Source organism: Botryllus schlosseri, chromosome 6 (genome assembly GCF_051294905.1).
Source record: "Botryllus schlosseri isolate E-star chromosome 6, Bs_hap1, whole genome shotgun sequence".
Lineage (NCBI taxonomy): Eukaryota > Metazoa > Chordata > Ascidiacea > Stolidobranchia > Styelidae > Botryllus > Botryllus schlosseri.
In genome coordinates this window covers 3,089,196-3,095,739 of record NC_137241.1, presented here as the reverse complement: position 1 = coordinate 3,095,739, position 6,544 = coordinate 3,089,196, and the positions used below count along the sequence as shown (strand labels likewise).

The following is a 6,544-nucleotide window of genomic DNA, read 5'->3' as shown; positions in this document are numbered from 1 at the left end:
TTTGACGAGTCTGCGCACAATCACCAAGTCACTGCGCAGACACTTGGACAACAGTGCGTAACGACTGAAAAGAGTCATGACTTCGGATTTGTGCGCAACTTACATTTTCAGTGCGCAGAGACCCCGTCGGCACTGCGTATTTGCGCACGTGCGCAGCTTAGAGGGAACATTGCCGCTGACCCCCCTGCACTTATCGTCATGTCAAAAAGAGCAGATAGTATAGTAGTATAGTAGCATTGTAGCATAGTATACATATGGTATATCTTACGCTAAGTTTGAATCCGCATTCAAGTTGTGGAGTCTTTTACATTTCTGACAAATTTCCCGAAAAAACATTGAACAGGACATCAATTTATTTCAAGGTAAGTTGCACTGAGACTAATACTAATGATGAAGAGAGCACGGCGTCGTTCTGTCCTGCCATGCTAAATTTGATCAGTTTTAGAATTGAATTAAATTGTGTTAATTTAGGGTAGCCTAATTTAGGACGAAACTGGGAAACCTATATCGTCTTAGGCCAGGGGCGGGCAACTTGTATAAGTTGTCGAAGCAAGAAGACTTGCATCATCGGCATTTACCATGTACCCAACCCTAATGTATTTGTATTTTGGTTGTAAATTTGGGGTACCGCGCTTATCGAACGCCTTCTTATTAAAGATTGCACCTTGTGTTAGTTGATCAGAGAGAAGCAGGTATGGTGGCGCCTCTATGACAATGCTGTTCTCAAGTCCACATTGTGTTCGTCATTATCGGCGAGAAATGGCTTTGAAGTGATATTGCTTTCGTTAAAATACATTCATTTAGTACGATTCATTCCATGTATATGTGGATAAATGGGCAAATGATGTATCGATTTAGCAATCCGGCCCGCCAAATACCTAATTGTCCTATGTCCAGCCCCGACTGGAGAAGTCGTCCGCCCCTGACTTGGAAAGTGCAATGCGCTCTAACTCAGTGTCTCCCAAACTTTTTTGAGCTACCGCCCCCTTGGACCACGAATAAAGTGCCACCGCCCCCCAACACCCCCCTCACCACGCCTGATCATAAAAAGAAAGTTTTTCTACATCGAATACAGCTAATAATTAGACGAATGAAGTTGGTGTATCATTATAATCATTCTCGTCATATTGGGTTTGACTTTTGATAGGAATAATATCAGTCTAAAATCTCCAGTGTTTTCCTCATGTAGGCCTACTGGCAAGTCGGTTTCTGATGTGAGACAGCAACTTGGTCACGGCGCTGAGAGCACGTTCTATCAAATATGAGCGGGGAAGGGCAACGACGAAAAAGCCAACCCGACTCCTGTGAGAGTGTTTATTTTTTATTCAATTGTGTATCCAGAATAATCAATCAACCAAAAGTTCAATTCCTCCAATCAATCGAACTCAAAATTGTTCTACAGTACAATTAGGGTTACCATATTTTGGGAATCTGATAAGAGGAAGTTTTGTCAAAATTTTAAGATTGACAATGCTGGAGTAAAATCCGGAAAAAATGGTATATTTTTTCCGAGTTAGTGGCTGGTTGACTAAAAATAAGGTCATTTTTTTCTGGCTCAGGTCCCCCAAAAATCCGCCAGACCGCTACTCGAGCGCGGATTTCCTATATCTCAGTCCAATTTCCACGTACATTTAACCAAAATTTTCAAAAAATAGGAAAAATTCTCAAGAAAGAGGAAATTTAGGCGTCCTCCGGGGACACTTTCAAAAAAGTCAAAAAAGAGGACGAATCCTGTTAAAAGAGGACGTATGGTAACCCTAACTACAATGTAATCAGCTGCTCAAACATTTCATGCCTGCAAACTACACAGAATGGATTGATTATCCGGTGAGGAATTTCTAATTGGAATATATCCTGGAACTAAATCACCATCCTCGCATGTAATGTTATGAGATGATTGATTCATGTTTCTCCATCAAAATCAGGTATTCGAGCTGGACCGGTAGCTTAAAGCAAGCTTGAGAATTGGAACAGTTTTTGTGTCGCAAAATTCCGGTGAATTATCACTGACTTGTCACTGAATACGGACAGTGCCATGTTCACCTTTATCATTAAGCCTACTGAGAACGGATATATTCTACCCTTAAATTTTGAGAAATACGACCGTCAAGTAGAAGTGATGTCGTTTCTCGCAACCAGAACGCCGTGTCGAAGGCAACGGTGACAGCGCTGTGAAAAATCCACGATCGTTTGAAACAGATCATATAATTACGCAATGCAGTTTCTCTTAAAAAGCCATCACATCTTGCAGGGAGCAATACCTGCTCAAATAAACTACGTAGTTCTCACAGCAGCACACAATGAACCGAACCGCGCTTTTCGGGGATGCTGCTGACTGCTAAATTAGTCTATTGATGAGCAGGAATAACATTGTCCAGTAACAAGGGACTTTTCCGGTACAGCTGAATAAATAGACAGACGACCCTAAATTGCCCTTACTGAATCCATTATGCATTTTTACTGCGGATCTAGCTGCTTTAATAATCAATCGCTTCAACACTATACGCAACAGTTGCCTTCTAAACCTACACCGCCCGCATTTGCTCTCAACGCCCCCCCTACCACCCAATTATTTAGCCAGCGCCCCCCAATCACCAATTTCATGGCCAGCGCCCCCTTCACGCTCACGAATGCCCCCCCCCCCCCCGCCGACGTTGTGCATTGAATTTTACGCGAAATGGGGAGTGATTAACATCTTCCGCTGTGCGCTTACGTGCTAAGCACGTGTGGCATCCCAGGGTTTCCAGAATGTTCTGTATTTGCCGTTTAGAAATTACGTTGCACGTGGTATGGTTGGAGACTGCGTGCTGAGAGTTGGCTGAGAGCGTGGCTGGAGCTGGATGTGAGTGAGTATGTCTCTGTGTTTGGTAGCGTGAAGTATGAGTAGTCGGGAACAGCAGTAGGAAGTAGTTGTAGTATTAGACAGTTAGGGTGTGAAGTAGCAGGTAGTTGGCATTGTATTTGTAGGCTTGAGGTGGATGTATCCTGTCCGAATCTATGTTCAGATAGATTGACTGCGGCATGGAAAGATCACGGACGATGCTGTGCTAGCATCTGGGGAGTGATATTGTCCCGTAGTTAGTCCCTCGCCTGTAGATGGAACGCTGCTGCTGGTGTAGGTTTAGGCCTCTGTCGGAATACGGTTTGTGTGAACTTGTGTGCTGTGTAGGCCTGTGTCTCGTATTGTTAGGTCGCATGTTCCGTTATCAGTTTGTATGTATCGATGTGTATATTGTGTAATATGAGTCTAGTGTGAAACGCTGTTTTGAGTACTGTGTCGTGGAATATAATCTTATTATAACCGTATGGACTGGTGTACTGTGTTAGGCGTTTCGTGTAGCGAGCGCGCAGCAGGCGGCGATCGCAGAGAGACGAGGTCCGGAGCCCAGGAACACACCGGCTTCCCTGTTAGGTATGTGACGCCGTATCAGGGTCGCTACAAAAGGCGAGGTCCCGAGCCCACGAACACGACGAAGTTCCTGTTAGGTTGTGACGCGCCGTATCAGGGACGCTACACACGCATAGCATCTCACCAGGCTGGCTGGTAGATCGGAATTGCCAATTGCCCGATAACATGTTTCACTCCCGGCTCATATCGTATCGTACGGAACGGAAACTTATACCGGCATATATAAATATTGATCACAAGGAGGCAAGCGGATCAATAACCTTGCGGTGCGGGCAAAGTGTAATCCATAAATCTCCAAAATTTTCACCGCGGAATCTAAAGTGCAACACGCGCGTACCCTCGAAGAACAACTACCATATCATCAGGACGGCTTACAAGAAAACGCAAGGCTTTATCAACTTGAACCTATATGCCGGACCTGTATATGGACCTGTATGGACATCAACCATGTCCATATTTAAATCGAAATACAAGCTACTGAATCAATACTAGTCAGCCTGCGAGATTGCCGGATCACAATTTGACTTATCGACCTCGCCTACCGATACATGACATGCAACATTCACTTCTGCCGCTTCCTTTTATGTTACCTTTCTTAAATCGAGTGTGCATGCGTTTTATTTAGGCTACTTTAGTGGTTCTTAAGCTTGCCTCCAGCGCCACCAAGGGACGCTGTCGATTTTGAAGGGGGAGGAAACGCTCAAGAGGCGATCAGGGGGGGGGCGCTGCGATCAGGGGAGCGATATGGGGGCGTTGAAGAAAAATGGCTTCGCAGCAGATGATGTGGTAGTAGGACATATCCTTAATGAGTATTCAGAGCAAATTAACATTCCACAAAACATGTGAAATCACGAAATTTTTGGTCGCGCTCCGCGACGATGTTTGTTAGATGTTTTTATATCTGTAGTGGGTTACTATAATTCATATAAAACAAATTGCGCGTACTTTTAGATCGCCAATTCCTCGTTAAAACAATGCCGTCACGCTTGCTAGGGTTATTTTCAACAAAATGTTTCGAATTAGAGAGAGAGAGAGAGAGAGAGAGAGAGAGCGAGAGAGAGAGAGGGAGAAAGAGAGAGAGAGGGAGAGGGAGAGGGAGAGGGAGAGGGAGAGGGAGAGAGAGAGAGAGAGAGAGACACAGAGAGAGAGGGAGAGAGAGAATACTAAATTTCAATGTGAGCAGATATATGCATCCCATTCTCAGATGACTTCTTTATAGTTACACATAGCAGTAAGACAAAATCCAATACCGTTTTGTTCCCCGTTTTGCCAATCACAGATGTGAATTCGGGATGGTTCGAACCACAGGGTAGGACACGGTAACCGACTGTTGTTATAACAACTTTGATTTGACCCTGAAGATAACACACACAATTATGGTCCTCGAGCGCGATTAAAGCGCGAAATATTTCCAATAGCAAAGTCCCGAAAAAACCGACTAGACATTGACCTCTTACCAGGACTGAAACTGCTGCAACCCAGGACCCCAAATCTGTGATCTCGAAGGGTGCTCTAAATTATTTCGGTGAATGAACATAAATTACACATCATGTTTTGACGACTCCCCCACGGAAGAATAAGCATAATTATAGAATATAGAAATAGGCATTTCGGCGTAGGCCATTACCACGCCACGATGAACGACGACATATGACGTTCCGGTCAATATGGGACTCCGAGAAGTGTGTCAAAAAATCGTCACCAAGAAAACCTTAGCCGAAGAGGATTGCGCTTATGTTGACCGTAAACTTCGATGTATATAAGTCTAATTGTCCATAACACTGGTCAACACAATTTTTTTTTATTTTGATCAGACAATTGATCCAGACTAACTTTTGGGCGCTGAATTCAAAAATGACTTCCGTTTTTCTCTATCACGTCAAGTTTTTGGGTAAGGCACCCACCACATTGTCTCATAACCCACATAAAGTACAACTTTTGACATTTTGTATTTAATGTATAGAACCTTTCAAAAACCACAAGCAGTCGAAAGTAAATCAATAGACTCCAATTAAACATTTGTACTGCTTTATTTGGTTGATATTGCCGATATTGCTTCTGCAGGACAAATAAAGTGCGAGTTTTAGGGTCCAAATTTACGCTCACGAATGCCCCCCCCCCCCCCCCCCGCCGACGTTGTGCATTGAATTTTACGCGAAATGGGGAGTGATTAACATCTTCCGCTGTGCGCTTACGTGCTAAGCACGTGTGGCATCCCAGGGTTTCCAGAATGTTCTGTATTTGCCGTTTAGAAATTACGTTGCACGTGGTATGGTTGGAGACTGCGTGCTGAGAGTTGGCTGAGAGCGTGGCTGGAGCTGGATGTGAGTGAGTATGTCTCTGTGTTTGGTAGCGTGAAGTATGAGTAGTCGGGAACAGCAGTAGGAAGTAGTTGTAGTATTAGACAGTTAGGGTGTGAAGTAGCAGGTAGTTGGCATTGTATTTGTAGGCTTGAGGTGGATGTATCCTGTCCGAATCTATGTTCAGATAGATTGACTGCGGCATGGAAAGATCACGGACGATGCTGTGCTAGCATCTGGGGAGTGATATTGTCCCGTAGTTAGTCCCTCGCCTGTAGATGGAACGCTGCTGCTGGTGTAGGTTTAGGCCTCTGTCGGAATACGGTTTGTGTGAACTTGTGTGCTGTGTAGGCCTGTGTCTCGTATTGTTAGGTCGCATGTTCCGTTATCAGTTTGTATGTATCGATGTGTATATTGTGTAATATGAGTCTAGTGTGAAACGCTGTTTTGAGTACTGTGTCGTGGAATATAATCTTATTATAACCGTATGGACTGGTGTACTGTGTTAGGCGTTTCGTGTAGCGAGCGCGCAGCAGGCGGCGATCGCAGAGAGACGAGGTCCGGAGCCCAGGAACACACCGGCTTCCCTGTTAGGTATGTGACGCCGTATCAGGGTCGCTACAAAAGGCGAGGTCCCGAGCCCACGAACACGACGAAGTTCCTGTTAGGTTGTGACGCGCCGTATCAGGGACGCTACACACGCATAGCATCTCACCAGGCTGGCTGGTAGATCGGAATTGCCAATTGCCCGATAACATGTTTCACTCCCGGCTCATATCGTATCGTACGGAACGGAAACTTATACCGGCATATATAAATATTGATCACAAGGAGG

At 44.7% G+C, this 6,544-nt stretch overlaps 1 long non-coding RNA gene across 1 annotated transcript; it reads left to right on the top strand.

Annotated features, from left to right (window-relative positions):
* The first annotated feature begins 2,731 nt into the window (after positions 1–2,731).
* On the top strand, positions 2,732–6,197 carry LOC145441087 (uncharacterized). Its single transcript, XR_013915726.1, has 2 exons — positions 2,732–2,974; positions 5,704–6,197. It is a non-coding gene; the product is annotated as an uncharacterized LOC145441087 (long non-coding RNA).
* Positions 6,198–6,544: the final 347 nt, after the last annotated feature.